This window comes from Sciurus carolinensis, unplaced genomic scaffold, assembly GCF_902686445.1.
Source record: "Sciurus carolinensis unplaced genomic scaffold, mSciCar1.2, whole genome shotgun sequence".
In the NCBI taxonomy this organism is placed as follows: Eukaryota; Metazoa; Chordata; class Mammalia; order Rodentia; family Sciuridae; genus Sciurus; species Sciurus carolinensis.
In genome coordinates, this window is record NW_025920146.1 from 1525377 (window position 1) to 1538285 (window position 12909).

General features: G+C 34.8%; 1 pseudogene; it reads right to left on the reverse strand.

Moving 5' to 3' along the window:
• Window positions 1-4662: 4662 nt before the first annotated feature.
• Window positions 4663-6779, reverse strand: LOC124974395 (striatin-3-like; annotated as a pseudogene).
• Window positions 6780-12909: the final 6130 nt, after the last annotated feature.

Below are 12909 nucleotides of genomic sequence, written 5' to 3' on the forward strand. Positions count from 1 at the left end.
CCGTGACTCTATTTTTGTCCAAGTCTCTCAATGCCTCCCCTTCTTGAGTCCTGGATTCTGGAGCAACTGGAGATGCAGTCACCCTCTAGGTCACCATCTTGAACCGCCCCATGGAAAGAGCCTGCGGCTAGAGTGGGCAGAGCCACCTGAAGAAGTCTCTGGCTGCCCTGCCCTGATCCCAGAGTCTGCTTGTGGATCGAAGCTCTCTGTTGGCTTGGGGACTTGTGGCTGTCTCTATGTAGAAAAGCTCTCAATGGGCGGTCTGTTCCAAGAAGCTAGCCTTGAAAGGCATCTCCCACCGCAGGGGTCCAGGCTGCTTGCTGAGGTCACTGGCTGCCCTGTCCTGGTTCCTGAAGCTGCTTGTGGGCCAGAGTATGCTGTGCTGGCTCCGGGATTTGGAACTTGTTCTAATCAGAAAGGCTCTCAGTAGGGGGCCTGCTCTGAGAACCTGGAGAAGCTGGCTGTGTGGGAGGGGCCCATCGCTGGAGTGTGCAGGGCTGCCTGTGGAAGACTCTAGCTACCCTGCCCTGCTCCGATAAGCCACCTCTATCTGGGCCTGCCACCCTGGCCGAACTTTACCCAGTGGGCAGACTCACCCGTGGCTCTATTTTGGCCCGAGTCTCTCAATGCCTCCCCTTCTTAACTCCTGGGTTCTGGAGTGACTGGGGATGCAGTCCCCCTCTAGTCCACCATCTTGGACTGCCCCCCTGTTATTTGTGAATAAAGAGATTTTTAGTTCTTTCTTTACAAAAATATTTAATAAGTGTTACATTTCAAATTATTCTTGATATGAACTTAAACATGTATTCCACTTTATATTTTCCAAATTTTCTTTCAGAGGAAAGTTATGTTACCAAAACTTTGGCAAAGATACATTTTTAAGACACCCAAAACACTCCTCAAAACTGACTGGTGTAAACTGAGGTGTTCTCTGAGATTTTATATGTTCTTCATAACTATTAACAGTAAAATGTTCATTGCATATTCATCAAATATTTATTATATTCATCATGGCAAAATTTCCAATTTTTACCTCCCACACACATCCCCATTCTTTTCTTAAAGTGTAAAATTTCAATGCCATAGTTTCCATACATTTGTTTTATCACCTTGTGGAATGAACATTTTATTCCCTGAACTGATGAAAATTCTTGGTTTCATTGAGAATACATAAATGAAAGAAATCAAGGGAACAAGTTATTTTGCTTGCTAGACTATTGTGAATATACATTGTAAAAAAATTAATTTTTTACCAATGTGAGGATGTCACAAGGGGAGCAACAAAGCAAATCCAAGTTCCTCATTGCTACAAAGATATATATAAGCATATAAACTAATCAATAAATGTGCAAAGGAGCTTAACAGGTGCTTCTAAAAAAAGAAATATGAAGAATCAACAAAAACATAAGGAAGTGTTCAACACCTCAAGAAATTAGAGAAATTAAAATTAAAATTATACTGAGATTCAACCTCACTTTAGTCAGAATGGCAATTACCAAGAATACATGTAACAGCAAATGTTGGCAAGGATGTAGGGGAAAAGGATGACCATATATTGAAGGCCTGCAAATTGGTGCAACACCTCTGGAAAACTGTATGGAAATTCCTCAAATACTAGGAATTGATTTGAGGACAGGAGGCAGGAGACTTGTGAATTCAAAACCAGCCACAGCAACTTAGTGAGTCCCTAAGCAAATCTGTAGGATCCTGTCTTTAAATAAAACATATAAAAGAATAGGGCTATGACTCAGTCGTTCAGCACCCCTGCTTTCAATTATCAGTACAAAAACACCCCAAAACTAGGGATTAAAACACCATTTGGCCTAGTTAAAATACCTCAGTATATACCCAAAGTATTTAAAATATGCACAGAACAATGACACAGCCACATTAATGATTATAGTAGCACAATTCATAACAGCTAAGGTACGGAACCAACTTAGTTACCCATCTACCCATGAATATATAAAGGAATCACTGTGTATGGAAGGTAGTAATAGGAAAAAAACTAGAATAAATTTAACCTAATTTTCCTAAGTACACATATGGAAACAACTAAATTAATCCCAAGTTTGCCCATGTACAAAGATCGGGTCTGAACTACAATACAATGTATCCCATGCTTGAATAATTTAATCAGAATAGACTTAAATGTCATGTATAACTAAGAACAAATAAAAACATTAAAAATTATAAAAATAAACTTCACCACAATGTACTAAATTAATTTACTTGTGAGTACTTCCAAAATCACCTGAGATTTTACAGAAACACAGATGAGCACACTGGAGAGAGTCCCAGAATAGAGGAAAGAAAAATGACTCACTTTTATCAACAATCATTCCTTTTTTTTTTTTTTTGTGGTACTGGGGATTGAACTCAGGGCCTTGTGCTTGCAAGGCAAGCACTCTACCAGCTGAGCTATTTCCCCAGCCCTAACACAGTCATTCTTACTCCACAGTAGAACATTGCATAATAAGGAAAAACTATCAACCCCTTTTATTCTTTCTCACTAGCAAAAGGAAGAGTGAAACAAGCAAACATTTATGGCTTTCTTGAAAACCATATAAAAACTACTTTTTATCTCCACAAAGACCTGAGATAGCAGGTCAATTTTGGTTGACATTGCCAAAGATATTCATCAGAGATTTATAAACCTGGGGTCTTTTATTTTTTATTTATTTATTTATTTATTTATTTATTTATTTATTTATTTATTTATTTTTTTGCAGTGCTGTAGATTTGAATCCTGGGCCTTGTGCTTGCGAAGCAAGCACTCTACCTACTGAGCTATATCCCCAGCCTAAACCTGGGGTCTTAAGAAGAAATATGGACAAATATATACAGTGGAAAAAGGTACACATATATCTAGAGAAGATAAAAATAGATTTGAGATATAACAAAAGTCTATTACAACTCATGCCAGTACTGTGAATGAAGTAAAAATGTAGAGATCAACCAGAAGTACTCACTTTTTAATGTTCACTTATTTTGCTATTTATTAATTATACTACCAACTTTTTATATACATCATGATGTTTTAAAGCACACAAATGACTAAATCAAACTTATTAATACATACATTACTTTACATAATTAGCAAGTTTATCTTTAGTAAACTTTACATACATTCTAGTAGCATTCATTAATAATTGAATATACTAGTCAGCCATGATGGCAAACAAACTTTTTTTTTTTACAGGTACACAATTTATATTTATTATATGCATTTTATATACATTATTTTTCAATATCTGTACATTTGCTTTGTGGTACAATCTTAAAAATTTGCTTATTCATAGCTTGTAAAACAAAAACCTTACAAAACTCATCAAAACTCGCAAATTGATCAGAAAAGTTTTTGGAAGACTAGAAAAAATACTTTATTGTCTTAATCATGCTTACACAAAAAAAATTTTGGTTACACCATAAAATTAAGCACATCCAAATAAAACAGACAGGAAAAGCTAGTTCAAACACAGCAGATTTCTGTATCCTGATTGAACTATTTTTGTATCCTATTTGTAATGCAAATAAACTTTTATGCCAAATAATTTTTAACAAGATAATTTTGTTTGGAATTATGTTTCTTTGGAGGTAAACACCTTGTTTTGTAACTGAAACTATAAAATATTCCATTTTTAGTCTGTTTTAGACTATTCAAAGTAGTTCCAAATAGATATATAGGTTTCTTTATCACATTAATAAAAGGATATAAAGACCAACAAAAAGTGAAATAATAATAGGTCATTTTCAAGATGGATAATCCTTGATAAATAAACTTGTAAATACAGTAAGATGTACAAAATGTCACATAGTGACAGAAGCCAAGATTAGTTTTTTCAAAGAGTCCCTTTGGATTACTAAACACCACAGTTTTATTTTAATACACTTAAGAGTCCTTTGTTCACAAAGACATTTATGTGATGATGAAGGTAATTTAGCATCTTTATGGAAGGACTTAACTGAGCTGTATTATGCAGAAGGAGGAAAGAAAGTGATTAGTGGTGGCTGGTCAGTGAAATCACTGTGTTTAGGGTTGTATAATGAAGAAAAACTTCAATACGATTTTGAGCACTATTGTGAAAGGCTAAATATATAAGAAGACTTATAAAATCTAGAATTTTATCTAAACATTTTGTACAACTAATGATAAAATATTTTAAGTTAAATTTTCTTTTTCTTCTTTTTTAAAGCAAAATAAATTTAAAAGGGAAACTGTGGCATTCAACTGATAAACAAAAGATCACTAAGAGATGAAAAAATCTACTCTTAGAGCTCTCTTCCCCAACAAGAGCACCACATTCCTAACCCTAAGGCAGCACACAGAGTCATTTAGGGGAAAAAAAAAAGGTCTTTGTAAGATTAGACTTCACATTGGCATAAAGACACCTAAAAAAGTAGACATATGCTCAGTTCATATCCAGTACAGGCCACAAATACTAGAGTCCTTTTTCTTTATGTCCCACAAAATACAGTAATTACAATTAAATTAATGAACCTGACATTAAGATATGATTTCAACCAATTTAGGCCTGCTCCAAATTGCCTTCACTAGGCAGAACATATGTAGTGTTATATCAATAATCTTTTTGATGGCAGTGAAGCAGACCATTTTTCTGTTTAAGCAAATCTTTTGTCATGATGTGAGTTTTTGTGGATTCACACAAATACTTTGGCAAGGGCATCAGCTCCTGCACTTGCAATATATGCTTTTAATGAATGGAAAGCAATATCATAAATTGACTCATCCAATTTCTTCCTATGAGCTGTTATTTCTTGCAAAAATGTCTTGCTATCTAAATCCATTAATCTAATGGAACAGTCATGGCTTCCTGACATCAAATAGATTCAATTAGGATCTACTACTAGACTTGTAACAGCAACCAAATGAGCTAACATTGAATGAATCATTTTACCTATTTCATTGTCAAAAAATTTGATGCGTCTATCTTCATGAGCAGTTAATGTAACAGGAAGTGTGGGATGATTTATTACTCTGTTAATGTGATTACTGTATTGTAAACCAGAATCTACCTGTGATGAAAGCATTACCAATGACTGTAATGTTTCTAAATCATAAATTACTGCACTACCAATGTTGAAAGAGGTATCACAAACAATAAAGTCAACAGGTGTAGGTATTCCATGTTCCTTGTCTCCATTGTCAGTGCAAATACAAGGCATTTTTTCTTGTGGATTCCATAACCTAACAGTGCCATCTGCTGAACAAGACAGTAACTGATTTTTATTCCACTATAAGCAAGACCCCAGACTGCATCTGTATGAGAAACTAAAGTGCTAGCTAGAACATTTGGTTCATATGTGTTATATGGATCCACATGAGGACTAGGCATATTCCACCACTGGATGGTTGTGTCAATACCATCAATAAAACACTGTTCTCCATTAGAACTAATAGCCAGTGACAGAACAGGGCCAATGTGGGCCCTAAATGTGTAGTAGACTCTACATCTAAAGAGGCACTCTTTTTGGCAGGAATTGTTTTTGCAAGTTTCAAAGTTTCAGAGTATGGTCCTCAGAGGCAGCAAACAATATAGGTTCTACAGGATGAAAAGCTAATGCCTGTACTCCATCAAAATTGCTATGTAGTGTGTACTTGGGGTTCCATGTCTTACAAAAGTCATATTGGCAGGCAAATCATAACTATAATCTGCATGATTTGTTACTGTCAAGTCTTCAAGGTCTCCAAGGCCCAGTACACTCAACAAAACATCATCAGAACCCATAATAAATGACTTACCTCCTCCAGATTGAAACATTATTGGTTTAGCCCATTCTGTGTCATCCCCTGAACTCCGTGCTTCTCCAGCTCCTTTACCATCTTCAACTGTCATTAAAAAATCAAATCATTTCAGTGCTTCCTCTGTAACAGGATCATCAGTTAGGTCTGCAGCTAAGCCTTCAATAACTATTTTGTGTTTATTCATCTGATGTTTATCATTTCCTCCTGGGATGCCTTCAATCATGTCACTTTCCTCTCCTTCATCACTTTCATCAGCATTTTCTAAGAAATTGAATGTCTCAAGAACACCACTAGTAGGCCTTTTGATTTCTTGTTGTTCTTGCTTGGGAGGTTCACCACCATTCAGAATTTGTTTTAAATTATTTGTTTCTACTGATCAATTTGGTTATGAATTAGATATTCCAAGTAATGACCTTACCCACTAGACTGTACATCTAATACTGTATCTGTATAACTTACTTCCTGAAAGTGCTGTCTAAACAGCTCTCTGCCTTGCTTCCACATTAACTGGCTATTCTGAGGTGTTGAGGGAGCCTCTGTGTCTTTGGTTTCTCTTGATTCAAAGGTTGATATTTTCAAATCACCTTGGTTCATCTCTGTGTCATACTTTAATTTATGATATTTTACCCTGTTTTGTTTTAATGCATACTCTAACATCTTTATTCTTCTTATTAAATCCTTCTTCAAATTCTCTTGACCTTTTCTCTCTCCTTGTAAAAATGTTATCTGAGACTGCAGTTTGGCTCCCTCCACCTCCCAGTGAACCCACTCCATCTTAAACCGAGCCTACTAGTGCTGGATATGGTGCAGTATCCCTGGTATAGTGTACTGCTGTGGCCTGGACAGCTGGGGGCCTTTCCGGGGGACTTGCTCCCTCAGAGGCAGGAGGACCCCAGCCACCCACCCCTCCATTCCCCCCAGGCAAAAGACTCAAGTTTCCCCCAGGTTCCTGCTGCTGCTAGGGAGGGGCTGTTATCCCCAGGTTAATGCCACCACTGCCTCAGGAAAGCTCATCAATTATGTGTGGGGCCCTGGCTGGGGGGCAGGGTAAGAGGATGACAGCTGGGGGAAGGCCTAGGTCGGGTGGCCCTGGGCCAATGGTGGGGAAGGGGCCTGGTGAGAGAGGGGCAGGGAGGAGTTCATTGCTATGTGCCTGCCATGGGTCAGAGCAGGGAGCTTCCAGTTGCTGCCATTACAATCCCTTCTCCATCTGCCCTTCTCACTCACTCACTTTAGGGAAAGGGGTGGTGTGGCAGGAGGGGGAAGAAGGGGAAGTGTTGGGAATCTTAATATCAGTGCCTCATGAGTCTGAGACAGAAAGAGTCTCTTTTGAAAACTAGCCTTATCAATTTAGCAATATACTAGCTAAAAAACCAAAAAGGATTAAAATTGCTAGTGATATTGACCACTTGTTAAATCCACTTAGCTCAATTTTCAATAAAAAATAAAAGAATACACCCACCATATTATAGAGAAAACGTGTTTTTTGCATATCAAAGTATAAATTTGCAGGCCCAGCCAATGCCCAGGTGGTTCTCCAGTGCTACACAGACCCAACTCTCAGATATCCAGTGCCATGTCCAATGCAGTCTTAGTGCCTTGCTGTGGCTTTCCATTTACCAATACATGGGGCTGCCTCTGCCTGCTATCATGGATAATTCCCAACTGGATGCTGCCTTCTTCATTTGAGGCAGCTCCCATCCTGTGTTACCACATTATCAAGTACGTGTCATTTTCAGGCTACTGAAGATTGAAAGATTTGAATAATATATTATAGTATTATTATGGAAATTTTATTAATAGTATTATTTTTTATTACTTCTACTTGTGTATTTTTTACTTTTCTCTTACTCTATTTTCTTCTTATCTGTTTTCTTTGAGTCTCTTTCTTCCTTCCTCAAGCTAACAACCAATTTTTTTCATACATACAAAATAAAGATAGAATTTTAAAAGCTGTGAGAGAAAACTTTCAGATCACATATAGAGGGAAAGCAATATGGCTATCAGGAGAGTTTTTAGCCCAGACCATAAAAGCTAGAAGGGCCTGGAAGAACATATAAGCTCTGAAAGAAAATGGATGGATGCTAACCAAGAATCCTAAACTTGGCAAAACTTACCTTCAAATTTGACGATGAAACAAAATTCTTCCATAGCAAACAAAAGTTGAAAGAATTTACAATTATAAAGCCTGCACACAGAAAATTCTCACCAAAATAGTCCATGAGGATGAAATGAAAAATAGCAATTGAAGTCAGTATAGAAAAGAAGGACCCAAAAGAAAAAGCCAATCAAATGAGAAACAAAGTCATATTAAAAACCAAAAATAGCCAAAATGGCCAGGAATACAAACAATATCTTAATAATAACCATGAATATTAATGGTCTAAACTCATCAATCAAAAGAAATAGACTGACAGATTGGATTTTAAAAATGTCCCATCAAAATGCTGCCTTCAAGAGACTCATCGAACAGCAAAAGTCACCCACACATGTCAGGTGAAAGGATAAGAATAAAGCATATCATGCACACTGACTTGATAAAAATGCAGGGTTTTCCATCCTCATATCATATATAATGTACTTCAAGTCAAACTTAGAAGGGATAAATACAGACATTTCATATAGATTAAGGGAAGCATAAATCTGCAAGTCATAATGAGTGTACATATTTCTACCCCAAATAATGGTGCATCCATGTATCAAAAATCCTTCTCAATGCCAGTAACCACAACACAATAATACAGGGTGACATTAACACACCTCTGTCACCCCTGGATAGATAGTCAAAACAAAAATTGAAGAAACCATAGAACTCAATAACACAATCTTTTATTTAACCTTAACAGAAATATATAGATTATTCCATCCATCAACAAGAGAATACACTTTCTTCTTAGTGGTGCATGTATTCTTCTCTAAAATAGATTATATGTTATGACCCAAAGCTACTCTCAGCAAATACACACACACAAAAACTTGTATTTTATCAGATTATAATAGAATGTAATTAGAAATCAATGACAAAATAGTAAAAAAAAATAAAACTAAAAAATATAAAAACAGAAATGACTCCCACACCTGGAGGCCAAAAAAATACACTATTATATATTATATAATGCACAGATAGCAGAGGACATCAAGGAGGAGATAACAAAATTCTTAAGAGTAAACAAGATTAAGGACACAGCATATAAAAATTTCTGGGATGCCATGAAAGCAGTAAAAAGAGAAAAATTTATTGCATGGAGCACACTCAATAAAAGAAGAGGAAGTCCACAAATAAATAACTGATATTACAGCTTAAAACTTCAAAAAAGAACAGATCAACACCAAAAGTGTAAGACAGGAGATAATAAAAATCCATGAAAATCAATAAAATTGAGACAAAAGAAACAATTATAAAAACAGACAAAACAAAAAGTTGGTTCTTTGAAAAAGTAAACAAAATAGACATGATATCCACAGTAACAAAGAGGAAAGAGACAATTCAATTTAGTATAATACATAATGGAAAAGGAAATATCATGACATACATTACAAAAATACAAAGCATAATTAGAAATATTTTGAAAATTTATAGTCCAACAAAATAGCAAAGCTCAAAGACAACAACAGGTTTCCAGGGACATATAATCCACCCAAACTGAATCATGAGAACAAACACACTTTGAAGATACCAATTTCAATAATTAAATAGAAGAAGTTATCAAAAGTCTACCAGTCAAAAAAGCCCAGGACTAGATGGGATTCTCATTGGAGTTCTACAAAACATTCAAAGAAAAACTAATTTCAATACTCCTCAAAGAAGCCCATGAAATAGAAAATGAGTGAACACTTCCAAAATTGTTTTATGTAGGTAGTATCACCCTGATACCAAAATCAGACATAAACACATCAAGGAAAGAAAACTTCAGAACAATATCCCTGATAAGCATGGATTCAAAAATTCTTAATAAAATTCCAACAAATCACATGCAAAAAATATTATAAAGTTACTTCACAATGATCAAGTGAGTTTCATCAAAGGGGTGCAAGGTTGGATCAACATTCAGAAATCAATACAGGTAATTCATCACTTCAACAGACTTAAAGTTAAGAACCATATGATTATGTCAATAGATGCAGAAAGAGCATTTGACAAAATACAGTACCTCTTCATGCTCAAAACACTAGAAAAAGTTGGGTAGTAGAAACATACCTCAACATTGTAAAGATTATCTACACTGAACTCACAGCCAACATTCTTCTAAGTGGCAAAAAACTGAAAGATTTTCCTCTATAAACTTGGAAAAGGCAGAGATGCCCTATTTCACCAGATCCATTGAACATTATCCTTGAAATTATAGCCAGAGCCATTAGACAGAGAAAATAAATTAAAGGGATAAGGAAAAGAAGGATTCAAACTATCACTAATGACAATATTCTATATTTATAGAATCAAAAAATTCTACCAGAAAATTTCTAGAACTCATGAATAAATTCAGCAAATTAATAGGATATAAAATCAACACATATAAATTAATAAATTTCTATTCAAAACTGATGAAACCTATGAAAGAAAATTTTAAATTATGCCATTCAGAATAGTATAAAAATATAAAATACTTTGGAATCAAACAAAAGAGGTGAAAGTCCTCTACAGTGAAAAATACAGATAACAAAAGAAAGAAGTTAAAGAAAACCTTACAATATGCAAAGATCTCTCATATTCTAGTATAGACACAATTAATGTTACCTAAATGGCCATAGTACCATAAGTGCTACATACATTCAATACAATTTCAATTAAAACCTCAATGACATACTGCATAGAAATAGAGAAAACAATCATGATATTCATTTGGAAGAATAGGAGACCCAGAATAGAAAAAAACAATTATTAGTAGGAAGATCAAAGTCAGAGGTATCACAATTCCAGACCTTCAAGTATACTACAGATAAATAATAACAAAAACTGCATGGTTTCAGCACCAAAATAGACAGACAGAATAATGGTACAGAATAGAGGACACAGAGACAAACTCACATAAATACAAAGATAAAGATGGCAAATACATACAATGGAGAAAAGATAGCCTCTTCAACAAATGGTGCTGGGAAAACTGGAAATCTGCATGCAGCAAAATGAAATTAAATGCCTCTCTCTCATTCTTTATAAAACTCAACTCAAAATGGATCAAAGACCTAGTAATTTGATCAGAGATCCTGCACCACAGAAGAGAAATTAGGCCCAAATCTTCATCATGTTGACTACAGACAAGACTTCCTTAACAATACTCCCAAAGCACAAGAAATAAAAGCAGAATCAATAAATGGGATGGATTCAAACTAAAATGTTTTTTCTCAGTAAAGAAAAAAATTAACAATGTGAAGAAAGAGCCTACACAATGGGAGAAAATTTTTGACATTTGCACTTCAGATAGAGCACTAATCTCCTAATTTATAAAGAACACAAAATATTTAAACCAAGAATACAAATAATTCAATCAGTAAATGGGCTAAGGAAATGAGAAGACAATTCACAGAACAAGATCTGCAAGCAATCAACAGATATATGGAAAAATGTTAAGCATTTCTAGTAATAAGAGAAATGGAAATCAAAACTACCCTGAGATTTTATCTTACCCCAATTAGAATGGACATTATAGATAATACAGGCAACATTAGCTGTTGATAAGGATGTGTGGTAAAAGGTATATTCATATATTGCTGGTGTTGTTGCAAATTTGTGCAGCCACTAGGCAAAGCAGTACAGAGTTTGCATAGAAAACTTGGAGCCACCATTTGACCAAGGTATCTCACTCCTTTGCCAATACTCAAAGAACTTTAAACAAGCATACTACAGTGAAGCAGCTACATCAATGTTTGTAGCAGCTCAATTCACAATAGCTAGATAGTGTAATCAACCTAGATGCCTTTCAATAGATGAATGCAAAAAGAAACTTTGTTACATATGCACAATGGAATATTATTCAGAGAAAAAAGTATACAATTATGGCATTTGCAGGTTAATGGATGAAATCAGAGAATATTCTGCTAAGTAAGTAAGCCAATCCCCAAAATCCAAAGGCCAAATAATTACTCTCATAAGTGGTTGATGATACATAATGGAGGTTATGTATTCAGGGAAAAATGTAGGATAATGAATTGTTTTGATGAAAATGAGAGTTCAGTTCGGGTGGGGGAAGGAAAGTTAATGGAATGAAACAAACATCATTATCATACGTACATGTGTGATTACATAAATGATGTTACTCTATTTCATGTACAACCACAGGAATTAAAGATGTACCCCACTTGTGTACAATAAATCAAAAAATAAAATAAAGAAAAATATATAAATTCATAGGCTTCAGTTGACAATACTGCAACATCCCCCAAATTACAGCTCCTAAATTCAACTTGTTTAGATTGCACATGTGAGTCAAGTGATGTCAAATTGTCTTTTTGCCTTTTTTTTTTCCACCTTTATGGGGAGTGGGATAATTGGGATTAAGTACAGAGTCACTTTTCTACTGAGTTATTTCTCCAATCCTTTTTTATCATATTTAAAAATTTTTCTTTTTGTTGTACAAAAAAAAATTTTCTTTTTATTGTAGATTCAATATCTTTATTTTACTTTTATAGAGTGCCTTTGATTGAACACAGTACATCACACATACTAGGCAACTGCTGTACCACTGAGTTACAACCATAGTCCCCCGGCCTATTTCTTTATTTATTTTTCAGATAGGATATCAATAACAAACTCATCTCAAACTTGCAGGTCCTTCCCCTCAGCTTCCCAATTATCTGGGATTGTAGGCATGTGTCTAAGAAAAATAATTTTTTAAATTTAATTAATAATTTTCAAATATTTCCAAAATAACTATAATCATCTATTTTAAGCAGATTTTGAAGTAGAAATATCTCAGTAGAAACAATAACACAGAAAGAAAACAGGAAAACTTGTTACAATTGAAGAAACATTGTAAAACATCTAGGAAAAGATAATAGGAATGTTAAAAGTATCAATTTAATAACCATTTCATTGATGTTTAATGTGCTGATCAAGAATTAAGGTAAATAAAATTGAGAGAACAATGTTACTAACAGAAATTATGTACTTGCAATAATCTTTAATATCTAAGATCTGAGAATTT